At 44.0% G+C, this 16309-nt stretch overlaps 1 protein-coding gene across 4 annotated transcripts in view; it reads left to right on the top strand.

Moving 5' to 3' along the window:
• Prkce (protein kinase C epsilon) overlaps nucleotides 1-16309 on the top strand; it is a 515277-nt gene that overhangs the window by 458169 nt on the left and 40799 nt on the right. The gene's annotated exons all lie outside the window — the stretch shown is intronic.

The raw sequence follows: 16309 nt of genomic DNA, 5'->3' as shown, positions 1-16309 counted from the left end.
TCTCAGCCCGTGATTGTCTTTAGCATCTGCCACGTGGTGTCGTGTAGGGATCTCTATGTGGTGGGAAGGGGTGAATGTTAGTCAAAGCTGAGACCCGAGTTAGGTCCGGAAGTGAAGCTTGTCAGTGTAACTCTGAATTTCTCTTCACAATGATGCCCCTAGGTTGTCACATTTCCCATTTGGGACACTGCTCTTCTGATCTGATGACAACTTCCCCAAGAATAAAAACTAGGCCATATATAAACCACATGGCACTTGGAAAATGGTGGCACATGAGACCCAACACGTCAGAAAAACAATGGAGAAAATATTTTTGCTTGACTTGAAATTCTGAAACAGGGAGCTGGATGCCCTTAGGAGCTGTGTTTGAATGCTCCATTCCTCTAGAATGTTCATTCCATAGCTCTTGGGCCTCAGTGCCACACAGATGACGGGGAGTTCTTGCAGTTACTTGAGATAAGGGATCAGCAAAATGACTCTGGGGATGCCAAGAATTCGGATCTTCAGAGAGCAGGCCCTAGAGGGAGGTGGTGAAGAAACTGCTTATTTTGGGGCTGACTGTGGCTAATCAGATGGGAATGGAAGTGCTCTTGGCACAAGTTACCAAACACCTTCATATTTCGCAATAAGCTCAAGAGAAAGACAATCTTTCTCCAGTACTGTCAAACTGCCCCCTAGTTAAATGCCCCTCGGCTATCGTCACTCATGCTGATGACTGGCAGGCACCACCTGCCCAGCACCCTCTGAGGTAAGGACCCACCCCTCTTTCAAGAATACTCAACCTCACAAAGGCCACATGAGGCCAAGCAGGGAAGCAAGTGAGGTCTATCTATCACCATAAACAAAGGCATATTCAGTGTGAAGCCCGAGAGAAATGATTTAACATTTCATTCCTAGTACCCATATGGCAGCTAACTGCTCTCTATAGCTTCAGTTCTGGGAGTTCTGACACCTTTACGCAGCTATACACATGGAAGCAAACACCTATGCGCATAAAAATAAGCAAACACCTTTTATTTAGTTATGTATGTATTCATTCGCCCATTTATTTATTTACTTATTTTTATCTGCTCGATACCTTTTCACAGGAAAATTCAGTCACCTAGAATGCAGATAATTGCCTGGTGTATCTGTGAGGGGAAGCACCTGTGCACATGGGTGCTTATGAGTGCAAAGGTTCCAGGTCAGCATCGTTTGCTTCTTCAGTAACTTTTCACCTAATAATTTTGAGATAGGATCTCTGACTGAATTTGTCGACAGCAAGCCTCTGGGATCCTCTTGTCTACGCAATGGCAGGTTTATATGTATGTGGCACCATGTATCTGTTGTTTTATATGGATTATGGGAGATCCAGACTCACTTCACCGTCTGAGCCATCTCCCTACCCTTCACTGTCTTTTAAAAATAAGATTTATAGTTTATGCGTTTGAGTGTTTTGCCTGCATGCATGCACATGCACCATGTGTGTACCTGGTGTCTACAGAGGCCAGAAGTGGGCACTGGAAACTATTAAACTGGAATTGCAGAGGGTCATGAGCCACCACGTGGCTGCTGGGAATCAAATCCTACTCTTTCACAAGAGCAGTCAAGGGCTCTTAACCACTGAGCAGTTCCTAAGAAGCCCCGAGAACTGCCTTCTAAAGAAATTTTCTCCAAATGCTTTTCATGGCCTGCTCAGTGTTAAGTCTTTAACATCTATTATTTCATCTGTTCCCACCTTGTGAACCTAAGGATTATTGCTTTTGTTATTATTATTTTGATATACTGCCCAGGCTCATCTCAGACTCCCAAGATCTTCCCACCTCCCCCTTCCCAGTGGCTGGGACTAGGTGTGTGCACCACCACACCCTCCAGGAAGGGCTATTATCTGCATTTTTCTAGATGAGACAAAAAAGTTCTGAAGAGATTTTTAACTGATCCCTAGCACACAGGTGGCAGGAAATCACTTCCATGTGCTTAATCACTTTGCTATGTCGCCTGAGGAAAAGTCAGTGTGTCCTCTGACTTTGCCCTTTTGTGAGGCAGAGAGCATCACTGCTACCACTGGGTGGTTGCTTGTGACTCATGGAAACACATTTATAAGATGTAACTGATAAGCCAGACAAGGGCATTTTCACTGCATAGACTTTCTGGAGAGAGCAGACCTTCAGCTGCTATCCTGACAGCTGAAAACCCGAGGTGCCAAACAGCATGCTGGTTTACAGCCAAGACACATAACTCAGGGATGTACCTGAGAATGAAGCCTAGGAGTCACTGCAGAATAACTTATCTGATTGCATGGTTAATCATTGCTTCTTACAGATCTATAGCAAGGAGCCGGGTACATGGCTCAGTGGGTAAAAGCCCAGAATTCTCTTGAAGAGTAATCAAGTAGGATTCTCAGTATTCACAGAAGGCGGCTCCCAACTGCCCATAACTTCAGTTCCAGAGGATCTGACCCCATATTCTAATCTCCTTGTATACCCGCACTCATGTATGACTTACACATGTGCACACACACACACACACACACATGCATGCACATAAGCAAAAGTGTGTCTTTTTAGAAAGTTACTAACAAGGAAAGCACATGTCTAGCTTGCATATTATTGGACAGTGTGCTGACGCTTACTACTGTCAAATGAGTACTTCTTTGTGTCCCCTGGCATGGAAATAGGCTCCGAGGTCTATTAGGAAGTGTATATCTCGTATCCCATCCCTTGCCGTGTCATTAACCACATTACTCATTGTCTTACTGAGGGCTTCTACTGCTGTGAAGAGACACCATGACTATGGCATCTCTTATAAAGGAGAACATTTAACTAGAGAGGCTCACTTAGAGTTCAAAGGTTCAGTCTGTTAGCATCATGGTGGGGCATGGAGGCATGCAGGCAGACATAGTGCTGGAGAGGCAGCTGAGAGTTCTATATCTTGTGCAGGCAACAGGAAGTGAACTGGGACACTGGGAGGTATCTTGAGCATAGGAGACCTTAGAGCCTGCTCTCACCATGATACACTGTAGCATGAGGGCCGGCTTGTTGGGGTTTCCGTCCCGCCCGGTACCCCAACAGCCGGCAAATCCCAAAGAGAAATTACACACAGGACTCCATAAGGTTATAAACTGATTGGCCCATTAGGTTAGGCTTCTTGTTAACTCTTATAACTTATATTAACCCATTATTCTCATCTATGTTAGCCATAATGGCTCCGTACCTTTCTCAGCTGGGCAAGTTACATGCTGCCTCTTCAGTGATCTGCACAGGAATGGCTGAGGAACTTCTCTCCTCCCTAGCCTTATCCTATTCTCATTACTCCGCCTCTACTTCCTGTCTGGTTGACCCGCCTATACTTCCTGCCTGGCCAATCAGCGTTTTATTAAAATACATGATTGACAGAATACAGATAATTCTCCCGCACCAATACACTTCCTTCAACAAGGCCATACCTTATAGGGACCAATTACTTTCAAACCATCATACTCACCAAAATAACTATATCCATGGACAGAGGTAACGGCAAACAAGTTGCTTCCCTGTGTTACTGTTACCGAGTATGAGATGAGATGGCGAGATGAGCGACACCCTGAAGACCCTCGAAAGTCATCACTGGAAACATCCTTCCCTGGTGTCGCAGCACTGATCTCACTGCGTGTCGTTCATGCATAATGAATCACTCCATGGGGAAGGAGCTGCTGAGCTGCCACAGTGCCTGGTACATCCTAGCATCTCCATGATTCTGGCTCAGGTGGATACAGGAACACCAAAGTAGAGAGGAGATTTCTCAGATCACATCCATGGCAGCCATGTTTCCAAACAACACACATAGCTACTCAAATCCATTATCATCAGGAGCTATTAAGGTAAGACCCGAACCACCATAGATAGGCAGCGAGTCTGATGCTATCCCATAACCTCAACTCTATTCTCCCTATTATACCCAAGAAGAGCTTGATGCAACCAGGACATCTCTGTACGTGTCCGGTAGCCTCCAAGCATTCTGGTATTCAGGCTCTTTATACTGGCTCTGAAAGCAGGATGTTCCCCCTATCACTTGGTGCCGTTTTCCTCCTCTGCCTAACCACGTGGGCTTCCAGACAGTTCCTAGTGCTCAGCTACTCTTTCCTGCCTTGGTGACCTTGATCCCATCAGTATCCCCTCTCCCTGGGGAAGAGGCTCTGCCTGGGCTCTTCTTGGTCCAGATGCTGTTGGCTACTCTCTTCTTCAGCAGTCACCCCCTCCCAGGTGACACCTTGGTTTGTTACTCCCTTCACAGAAATGGGCACCGTTTGTCTTTCTTCGGCTTGTTTATAGACTGGGTTTCTTCATGTGAATTCTGTGAGAAAAAGAACCTTGTCTTTGTGGTCACAGCTCAGTCTCCAGAGACTTGCAAAGTGCCTGGTACTTAATGTTCATTGAATATTGGAATGGAATAGCAGGCAGAGCCTCTGTCTGCTAAGGCCACATTAGTAGCCAGCCAGTTAATGGTGTGACAGTGACGAATGAGCTGTCCCTCACTCGCCAGACCCTCTAAGAGTTCTGTGATGTTTACTGAGTTTTACTTGAGTCTGTTTTATGCTGGACATTGGAGATACCAAGGGAGAAGACATAATCTTGTAGTCAAGGTGGATCCTGGGGTGTAGAGGAAGACCCGAACCAAGGCCAGGGCACTGAGGGTGGCGAGTCCCACAGCAGAGGACAGGTGACCAGCACTACTGCCCTTAGAAGGAAGCAGCTGATACTTTTGCCCTTTTTTAGGTCTCAGAGATGTGTAGTTCTTGGTCCAGCCAACCCTCTGTCATCACAGAAAGAACCATGCCAGCAAAAAGACCTAGAGTAACCTTTGGAGGGCCGTGCCTGGATCCTGGGGGAAGTGATCTGCAGTACCCAGTGCAGGGCCAGCATTCCCAGACAGGACAGCCAGAAAATGACCCTTCAAGCTCCCATGTCAGAAAAACTAGTTAGCGTCCATCTTCTATGTCCTGCCACACAGAGCCCCACGTGCTAGAAGGGTGGTCAGCGCTGGCAGGTCACCTGACCTCCATAAAGCGCTGAGGAAACACAAATGGAAGTCTGCACAGGCTGAGGGGGGCGGGAAGGCACGTCCTCTTGCAAACAGGAGGTCACCCCAACTACTTGAAGGCTATCAGTGGCCTGCTGAAATGCCAGAGAGCTGAAAATGGACTGACCTCTGAAGGGACAGAAAACAGATTTTATTATTCTTAAGGAAAGAAGGCTCACATTTGTATTTGTTTAATTTGGCTTTGGAGGTATTTGTCTTTGGACTGTGCGTTGTGTTTCAGCTGATCAGAAGTGTGTATGTTTGTGTGTGTATGTGTGTGTGTATGTGTATGTGTGTGTGCCTGTGTGTTTGTGTCTGTGTCTTTATGTGTCTGTCTGTGTACATATGTGTATGTGTGTGCTATGTGTGTGTATGTGTGTGTATGTATGTGTGCGTGTGTGCATGTGTGTGCATATGTGTATGTGTGTGTGCATGTGTATATATGTGTGTATGTGTGTGTATGTGTGTGCTATGTGTGTGTATGTGTGTGTATGTATGTGTGCGTGTGTGCATGTGTGTGCATATGTGTATGTGTGTGTGCATGTGTATATATGTGTGTATGTGTGTGTATGTGTGTGCTATGTGTGTGTATGTGTGTATGTGTGTGTGTGCATGTGTATATGTGTGTGTGTGTGTGTGTGTGTGTGTGTGTGTGAATGAGAAGGGGTGCAGTACGATAATCATGCCCACACATGGACGAAGGGAGGAGAATGTATCTTGAAAGGATGAGGCAGGCTAAGACTTCTCATTTTCGTCAAAGAAGATACAATACGAGGAGTTTGTCAGTTGTTCCATTTGATGAGTTTACTTGACGCTTATTGTGTGCCAGAGTTTCAGGCTTTGCAGTGAGGTCAAGGGCAAGCCAACAGCACTATGTGTATCCCCGAGTCTAAAGGTACCTCAGACACTTCTCACAGGGTTTTGTATTCGCTGGTCACATGGGAAGGTTTGTGGGGAAGATTTCTCGGAGATTTAGGAGGAAGGTGAACGGTTTGGAAAGAGGGCTGGGACAGACCTGGGAAGCAAGCACAGCACTGAGCCACCAGTGTTTGTGACAGAGCACAAAGGGAGGGGACTGTGACACCTGGGAGTCCTGAGGCAGAAGTGTGACCAAGAGACATACGTGGTCAGTCGGTGACTGTCAGTCGGTGACAGAGTTCCTCAAGCCAGAGGTTGAGAGTTTCTTTAGCAGGCTGCGGCCCAGGAAGAATAGGCATTTGTCGTGAAAGCAGTGGTTCTCAACATTCCTAATGCTGCAATCCTTTGATAACGTTCTTCATGTTGTGGTGACCCCCACCCATAAAATCATTTTTGCTGCTACTTCATAACTGTAATTTTTGCTACTATTAGAAATCACAATGTAAACATTTTTGGAGATAGAGTTTTGCCAAAAGGGTTGCGACCCACAGGCCGAGAACCTGCCTTAAAGTGATTTAATTATTTTCTTTCCAAGCTCTGAGAGTCCGAATTAGAAATAATAAATAAACTAGGGGTAAATCTCAGTGGCAGAATACTTGACAGGATGCCTGAGACCCCAAGTTTGATCCTTAGCACTTTAGACACAAAGCAAAATCCCACAACTCAGTTCGTGGTGGTAGAAGTTATATATTTAAGGAATGTCCTTCCAGACCAATAGAGACTTTGTACACCAAGGCTGGAGCAGGGCACAGCCTTAGTAAAGAAGAGAGTCAGGGACCTCAGAGTGTGGAATGGGAGGGGATTTCCAGCATTCCCCAGAGAAAATAAAAAAGGAGAGTAATAACTACAAGCGGCCCCAAGTGACTCTCTCATGCAAGGCAGCAGCAGCACCCCAGAAAGGAGACCTGCATCCAGAGAATCCCCGCTGACTCTGTGTTCTCTGTGCCCTTCTGGTTTCCCCCCACAGCGCCTACTCCAGGCTGGCCCTGAGAGGTTGTGCTCTGGGCATCTCTACCCAACCAAGACTCTTGGCTTCCAGCTGACTGCTCCCAGGGGGCATCTGAACACTGGGTCTTTGTGTTCATTACCTTCTCATTAAAACCCATCCTTCTCCAGACCATGGGCCCTTCTGGATGACTTGTGCCAGTTCTGCGGCACTGAACTCAGGTGGACACACAGGACTTCAGATGCAGCTTCCCCAAGTGCCCCATGGAACTGGATTAGACTTCAGAGGTGGAGTTGAAAAGAGTTATGGAGTTAAGACATCTTATCATCCACTCCTGCTCCTCCCCTCATATAAAACTCTCCAGGCTTCTTAGAGCTGTGTTAGTATTTTCTCAGTACCATTCAGCAGATTCAGAGAACAGCTTTGGGGGCAGTGACAGTTGAATGATCCTCATACTAGAGCAGGCATGGGTGAGATATTGTAAGTTATGTTCTGTGGAGACAAGTATTTCTGTGCTTTGGGGGAAGCTACAGATTCAATGCAATCCCCATCAAACCCCAGCAAAATTCTTCACAGACCTTGAAAGAACAATACTCAACTTCGTATGGAAAAGCAAAAGACTCAGAAGAGCCAAAACAATCCTGTCCAATGAAGGAACTTCTGGAGGCATCACAGTCCCTGACTTCAAACTCTACTACAGAGCTATAGTACTGAAAACAGCCTGGTATTGGCATAAAAACAGGCATGAGGACCAATGGAACCAAATCGAAGACATGGATATTAATCCACATGATGTGGGATTGCCATTTTTACTGTGTTAATTCTACCTACCCAAAAGCATGGGAGATCTTTCCATCTTCTGGTGTCTTTTTCAATTTCTTTCTTCAAAGATTTAGAGTTCTTGTCATACAAGTGTTCTACTTGTTTGGTTAGAGTTACTCCAAGATAGTTTATGCTATTTGTGGCTATTGTGAAGGGTGTTGTTTCTCTGATTTATTTCTCATCCCATTTATAATCTGTTTAAAGGAGGGATACTAATATTTTTTTGAGTTAATCTTGTATCCTGCTACATTACTAAAAGTATTTGTGAGTTGCAGAAGTTCCTTGGTAGAATTTTTGGGGTCACTTATGTAAAATATCATATCATCAGCAAATAGTCAGAGTTTGACTTCTTTTCTGATTTGTATCCCCTTGATCTCCTCTTGTTGTCTTATTGCTCTAGCTAGGACTTCAAGATTTCAGTGGGATCGCTGGGAGTTTCTCTCCATTTGGTTTTGTCTGATGGTTTGCTGTATATTGTTTCTATTATGTTTAGGTATGTTCCTTGTATCCCTGCTCGCTCCAAGACTTTTATCATGAAGGAATGCTGTATTTTGTCAAAAGCTTTTTCAGCATCTAATGAGATGATCATGTGGCTTTTATTTTTCAGTTTGTTTATATGGTGGATTATGTTGACAGATTTTCATATGTTGAACCATCCCTGCATCTCTGGGATGAAGCTGACTGGATAATGGTGGATGATTTTTCTGATATGTTTTTAGATTCAGTTTGCCAGTATTTTATTTAGTATTTCTGCATCAATGTTCATGAGTGAGATTGGTCTGTAATTCTCTTTCTTAGTAATGTCTTTATGTGGTTTGGGTATCAGGGTAATTGTAGCCTTATAGAAAGAGTTTGGTAATGTTCTTTTTTTTTCTTTTATGTGGAACAATGTGAGGAGTATTGGTATTAGTTCTTTGAAAATCTTGTAGAATTCTGCACTGAAATCATCTGGTCCTGGGCTTTTTTTTTTTGAGACTTTTGAAGACTGTTTGTATTTCTTTAGCAGATATAGGTCTGTTTAGTTTGCTTATCTGGTCTTGGTTTAATTTTGGTAAGTGATATTTATTCAGAAAGTTGCCCTTCTCCTTTAAGTTTTCCAATTTTGTGGAGTACAGGTTTTCAAAATATGACCTAAATATTCTCTGGATTTACATTACTGCTGTTATGTCCCCCCCTTTAATTCTGATTTTGTTAATTTGGATATTCTCTCTCTGCATTTTTGTTAGTTTGGATTAAGGTTTGTCTGTTTTGTTGATTTTTCTCTAAGAACCAACTCTGTCTCATTGATTCTTTGTATTGTTTTCTTTGTTTCTATTTTGTTGATTTTAGCTCTCAATTTGATTATTTCCTGCTGTCTAGTTCTCCTGGGTGAGTTTACTTCTTTTTGTTTTAGAGTTTTCAAATGTTCTGTTAATTCACTAGAGTGGGATTTTTCCAGCTTATTTATATAGGATTTAGTGCTATGAACTTTTCTCTTAACACTGTTTTTATTGAGTTCCATAAATTTGGGTATGTTGAATGGTCATTTTCTTTGAATTTTAGGAAGTTTTTAATTTCTTCTTTTATTTCTTTCTTGACCAGTTGATGCTTCAGGTAAACATTGTTTAATTTCCATGTGTTTGTGGGATTGCTGGAATTAGTGTTGCTGTTGAATTCTAATTTTAAGCCTTGGTGATTCAATAAGATACATATGATTATCCCAGTTTTTTTTATCCATTGATGTTTGTTTTGTTACCTAGTATGTGGTCAATTTTTGAGACGGTTCCATGAGGTGCTGAGAAGAAGGTATATTCTGTTACATTTGGATGGAATGTTCTATAGATGTCTATTAAGTCCATTTGAGTCATGACATCTGTTAGTTCCCTTATTTCTCTGTTAATTTTTTGTCTGACAGACCTGTCCAGTGGTGAGAGTGGAGTGTTGAAGTCTCCCACTATTTGCATATGGGGTTTAATGTGTGATTTAAGCTTTAGAAGTGTTTCTTTTACATATTAGGGTGCCCTTGTGTTTGGGGCATAGATGTTCAATAGTGAGATTTCCTCTTGATGGATTTTTTCCTATGACTAATATGAAATGTTCGTCTTTGTCTCTTTTGATTGATTTTAGTTGGAAGTCTATTTTGTTGGATGTTAGGATAGCTACACCAGCTTGTTTCTTAGGTTCATTTGATTGGAAAAAATTTTCCCAACCCTTTACTCTGAGGCAATGTCTGTCTTTGAGGTTGAGGTGTGTTTCTTGTATGCAGTGGAAGAATGGATTCCTTTTTCATATCCAATCTGCTACCCTGTGTCTCTTTATAGGCGAGTTGAATCCATTTGTGTTAAGGGATATAAATGAACAGTGATTGCTATCTCCTGTTATTTTAGTTTTCATTGTTGATGATGTTATGGTGTATGTTTTCCCCTTCTTTGGGATTTGCTGTGGTGAGATCATCTATTGTCTGTGTTTTTGTGGATGTAGCCAACTTCCTTGGTTTGGAGTTCTCCTTCTTGTACTTTGTGTAGGGCTAGGTTTGTGACTAGGTATTGGTTAAATCTGGTTCTGTCATGGAATATCTTGTTTTGTCCGTCTATGGTGGTTTAAAGTTTAGCTGGGTATAGTAGTCTGGGCTCTCAATGTCTACATAATGTTTGACCAGTACTTTCTGGCTTTCATTGTTTCCATTGAGAAGTCAGGTGTAATTCTGATAGGTCTGCCTTTATATGTTAGTTGGTCTTGTTTCTTTGTAGCTCTTAGTGTTCTCTTTTTATTGTATGTGTAGTATTTTGCTTATTATGTGGCAAGGGGACCTTTTTTTCTTTATCCAGTCTGTTTGGTATTCTGTAAGCTTGACATATGCATATCTTCTTTAGGTAAGGAAAGTTTTCTTCTATGATTTTGTTGAATATATTTTCTGTCTTTTTGAGTTTGACTTCTCCTTCTTCTATCCCTATTATTCTTAGGTTTAGTGTTTTCATGGTATCCCATATTTCCTGGATATTTTGTGTTAAGCTTTTATTAGATTTAATGTTTTCTTTGACTGATGAGTCTGTTTCCTCTATTGTATCTTCAGTGCTTGAGATTCTCTCTTTCATCTCTTGTATTTTGCTGTTTATGCTTGCATTTGTGGTTCCTAAATGTTTTCTCATAATTTCCATTTCTGTAATTCCCTTGGTTTGTGTTTTCTCTATTGTCTCTATTTCAGTTTTCAAGTCTTGAATTGTTTCTTTCATATGTTTCATGGCTTTTTCTTGGTTTTCTTTAAGGGATTTGTTGATTTCTTCCAATTTTTTTTTCTTTTCCTCCATTTCTTTGAGGGAATTTTTCATTTCCTCTTTAAGGGCCTCAAACATTCTCCTAAAGTTATTTTTTAGGTCATTTTCTTCTGCTTCATCTATGTTTGGTTGTTCAAGTCATCCTGCTCTAGGACCTGGTGTAGGAGATCTTTTTGTTTTTGTGTTGTTTTCATTGGTTGAATAAAGAAACTGACTTGTCCTTTTGATAGAACAGAAATTAGGTAGGTGAAGTAGATAGAACTAAATGCTAGAAAGAAGGGCAGAGTGGCAGATGCCATGGTTCTCCTGCCTGGGTAAGCCACATTCACGTGGTAATACACATTAATGGAGATGGGTTAAACTCATATGTAAGAGTTAGTCAATAAGAAGTTAGATCTAATGGGCCAGGCAGTGTTTAAATTGAATATAGTTTCTGTGTGATTATTTCAGGTGTAAGCTAGTCGGGCAGCCGGAACAAAGGGCCCCTCCTTGTGCAACAGGACCAATAGTTTTTATTGGTGTCGTGTTGCTCTTTGTGGTATTGAGTGTGTTCTTACCTTGTCTACCCATCTTTTCCTCTGATTGGTGTAGTTAGGACTGTGTCTCTGGTGATCAATCTTCCAGGTGCCAGTAGGTCCAAGACTCAGATGGTTACTCCTCATGGTACAGTCATGGTCATGTGGTTCCAGTCACCCTGGAGGTCACTCGTGCTCCCAGGGGTTGCTTTGCAATACTGGGGATCATTCAGGCCTGCTCCCATGAGGTTTCTTGCTTGGAGCTGCTCCGGCAGAGGTCGCTGGCTCTAGCCTGGTACCTAGGAAGTCAGAGGTCACTGATTCATGCCTGGTCTGCAGAGGGGTCTGCTCCCTCAGCGCCACCACTCCCTTGTACCTGCTCCTACAGAGGTCTTTGCCTCAGGCCTACTCAGATGGAGGTCAGTGGCTCAAGCCTGTTCCCATTGATGTCCCTGGCTTGGACCTGCTCCTACGGAGGTCCCTGACTCACACCCAGATCCACGGAGGTCTCCGACTCAGACCTGCTCTCTCAAAGGTTGCTCCCTTGTACCTGCTCCTGTGGAGGTCGCTGCTTCAGGCCTCTTTTGGTGGAAGTCTCTCCAGATTTTATTCTATACCAAGTCTGTATCATAATGTGAAATAACTCCTGAGAATCATCAAAAAATACCACAGTGAAGAAAAGTATGTGTACATGAGTGGAACACACACACCTGCAGTTCCCTCTTAAACATATGAAAGTAAACACTCATACTTCTACAGACATGTAAGAATGTGAGATACTATTTAAACCCAGCGTGCAACCGAAGCTTGGTAGCATAACTCACTGGTAAGAATGTAGAGAGGCAGGCACTCCCATCTGCTGTCAATGGAAGGTTAGATGGTTTAGCTTCTAATGGGGCATCTTGGTGACATCAACCAAAACTCACATTTTTGCTTGAAGTTCAGAAATATTTAGAAAGTGCATACAGTTCCTTGACACCCATGTAAAATGTCACATGCATGAGACTCTTCAAGGCAACAGTGTGGGTAATAGCATAATGCTAGGGGTGTCTTGAATGTCCTTTGATTAAAAGTGATAGAGCATTATGTTGCCATAAACAAAGAACGAAGAAGCTTTCTGATGAGTGGAATGGAAAGAACTCTAATACATGCCAGGCTAAAAAAGATACTCTTTGGAAAATATCCCTTTTGTTACAAATGGGCAAAATGAATGTGTATTCATGTTTTCTTATTTATGTATAAAGCATGACCAACATGGTACACAGGAAGTGAACACAAAATAATTGCCTTTCAAGAAGGAAAGGATGACTTGAGACTCCATGCCAAAGGGGGATTATTTCTGTCGCCCTAGCATTCTTCAGGTTTCTGTTTTGGGGACACATGCATATATGATCTATTTAAAAGGAAAACATGAATTTGAAATTAACGATAAATTAAATAAAGATTATCACATCACATCTGTAGGGAAAGGGGTGGTACTAAATGCTTTATTCTAAAACAATGACCTTAATACTTTTTTTTTTTTGGCAGGGTTTCTCTGTGTAACAGCCCTGGCTGTCCTGGAACTCAGTCTGTAGAACAGGCCATTCTCAAAGAGATCTGCCTGCCACTGCCTCCTGAGTGCCGGGATTAAAGGCATGTGCCACCACTGCCCAACTCCTTAATACGTTAAAAATTAAAAAATTTAAAAAATGAGTTTGTGGCCAACCTGGTCTACAGAGTAAGTTGCAGCACAGCCAAGGCTACACAACAAAACCCTGTCTCAAAAATAAAAACAAAACAAACAAGTAAACAGAAAACAATAAAAAGGACCTGACTATGGATGCCCTCTTGTTTTTGAGGACTGAGAAGGAGAGGTTGGTACCTGGGCAGTTGTCTTTCTGGAACGCTACCAGTCAAGTTTGCTAAACATTTGCTCCATGTTAGGCTAGGTTCTGAGTACCTGGGAGTTCTCCGGGAGGAAGGACTTGCCCCTGCATTCCCCACCCCTCCCCTGTCCTATAACTGGACCCCTTAGAAGTCAGAGCTGGGCACCATTCCTCCCTACCTTCCCTCTTAGAGAGGCCTACGACTCCTATTGAGGCAGCAGCACTAAAAACTGCAGGTGAGAGGCTCTTGGGCAGGATTGGGGAAATGGAAAGCCAGGGGCCTGAGGCAGCCATTGCTGGAGAAGAGAAGGGAAGAAAACAGGGACCACACTGTCTTCCATTGCTTCCTTCCAACATCTGTCTCCCCTCCTCCTCATGGGGAAGGACATCCTCTCTTTCCTCACTTAGCTGGCATGGCCTGGCTTCTCTAGGGATCTCATCTGCTAAAGCCCCACTCCCAACACACACACACACACACACACACACACACACACACACACACACACACTTCTTCCCCTGACAAGTCCACACCAGACAAGCTTGCCCCAGACAGATGAACACTTTGTGATGAGACTGAAAAGCTCCAGAGGAATGGTGTTCTAATAGCAGCCAGCCTGGTTCTCCAGGCAGGGGTGGGGGTGGGTCTTCTAAGCCTTCTGTTCCAAGAAAAAGGACTAGAAGTCATTCACTTTTTCTTTGTTTGGTTTTGCGTGCAAAGTTAAGAGTTTTCAAAAACTCGGATATCTGAATGGCAAAGGAGGAAGTAAGCAGAGGTAGAATTGCATACCTCAGTGGCTACAGGGTGGGAAGGAGTGTTTTGGCTAGGGCCAATCCAGGTCATAGCCAAGGGCGCCCATAGGACTTGCTCATATCCGACAGCAGCTGGGTCAACTTCTTCCCCAGGGAGAAGAGGGGGCAGGAAGCAGAGGCCAGGAGGAATGAGCTAGAGAAAGAAAAGCAGGCGGCAGGAAAGAACGAGGGGCTGTCCCAAGCTAGCCAGAAACCCATGAGAGGAGGATGGGACCTGGTGGGTGCCTAGACTGTTCTGCATGGCAACCTGAGGCACATCAGAGCCAGAGAAAGGCTGGCTGGAAGTCTTTAGGCTCTCTCTACTCATGGTACACTGCTAATGCCTGTAGACGAGCGCCTCACTCAGCCCACATTAGAGAAACTGCTTCTAGGCAGACAGGAACGAACACAAAAGTCAGGTGGTGGTGGTACACGACTTCAATCCTAGCTCTTGGGAGGCAGAGGCAGGAAGATTTCTGAGTTTCTGGTCAACCTGATCTACAGATCAAGTTCCAGGACAGCCAGGACAGCAAGAGTTCACACAAAGGCCCACTACTGGACAATATACAGAGTGAGAGAGATTGGAGCCTTCCGTCCTAAATCATCAGCCCCCTCCCCCAACCTGTCCCTAGGGCTCAGGGATCTAAGTGGAAAAGGAGCCATTGTAAGAGCCAGAAGGGATGGATTGCTTTGAGAGGGCAGTGTGTCCTAGACTCACCAGGACTGATAGACCCATGAAGTCACAGAGACTGTGGCAGCATAAACCAGCTCTGCACAGTCGCCAGCGCAGAGGGGAGGAGGTGGACACGAGGTCCCATTTGCAGTTGATACCCACGGGCAAAGGGAAAGTCACTTTCCTCTGGAATGTCACTGGGCATATCAAGCATACTCCAGGGACACCCGTGCCCAGAAGGGGTTGGCCAACATAAAAGGAATTTAATGGTATTTTTGTTTCATTTTGCTTCATTTGAGCTTTTTTTTTCTTACTGTACTTTTGCTTATTTGTTTTTGATTTTCATGTTTGTTCGTTTGTTTTTAAGAGAGATGGTGAGGTTGGGTGGGTAAGGAGGTCGAAGTGGTTGAGGGAGGGGAAAAGCATGATCAAAATACATTGTATGAAAAAATTTTTAATTTAAAGAATTCTAAGTCCCTTCTGTGGCACAACAAAGGCTTTAGCGGGGTGCGCTGAGAGCAGAACTGGGGGTGTTTTATCTAGCTAAGACGGTGGCTGGCCCTGGGAGGGCCAGAAGGGCAAAGGAGAGTAGCACAGGGCCAAGAGAGCGGCTTTCGGAGCAGGAAACCCTGGTCACCTGAGATGAATCCCTTACCTCTCCCCAACTTTGGCCTTGCATTTCTGCAAGGGTAGAAAATGCTTAGCAATGGAGCATGCTCTTCAGAGCTCATGTTCTGAGCAAGAACGCTGGACCTGGTAATCCGGGACAGGGAGGGGGTGGTAAGTGCAGTCTCCGTCAGAAGCATTATTTTCACTGGTTTTACAGTCCTTGCTGTATGATCTTTATGACAGTCATGTGGAGCTTATAGAGGCAACGTTGGGTACTACAGCATGGAGGAATATTTGCCTCAGCCAGTCCCACGTTCCCCATAAAGAAACTTCTGCAAGGTCTTCCAGGTTCCATAAAGGAAGTGAATCAAATAAAGACTTCTGTCTTTCACACTCTTCATCTGATTAGTCCCTCAAACAAGCATGCAAATAAATAGTGTGCAAACCCAACCTGACAGATCCAGACCAGCAAGGTGACTTTAACAAGGCTTTACCATAGCCGGTGATGAAACCCTGGCAACCCAGATCCCAGCCCGACATTCATCCCTGCCTTCCCACCCTCGCCAGAGCTGAGCCTTGTTTGCCCTCATTCGGTGACAGGGACTTAGCCCCTGTGGGCTGCTGGTTGGGCTCAGTGTTCTGTGATTGGGGACCTATGTGCTTTCTTCTCTCTCAAGGAATTCCAGCTGTAAGCAGAAATAGGGTCACAGATACAACACAGACAGGACCAGAAGCATTTCCTGCCCCACCTCCCCTTCAGTCTGGGCCCCATGGGATGCCAGGAGCTCAAGTTCAGATGCCAACAGGCCATGAGCATGGCCTTTCCTGACCTCTGCTCATAGGGGAAGAGGCTTTTTTGAGAGGCCCACCTCAACAGC

Source organism: Myodes glareolus, chromosome 6 (genome assembly GCF_982192425.1).
Source record: "Myodes glareolus chromosome 6, mMyoGla1.1, whole genome shotgun sequence".
Classification (NCBI taxonomy): Eukaryota; Metazoa; Chordata; class Mammalia; order Rodentia; family Cricetidae; genus Myodes; species Myodes glareolus.
This window is presented reverse-complemented; position numbering and strand designations above follow the sequence as displayed.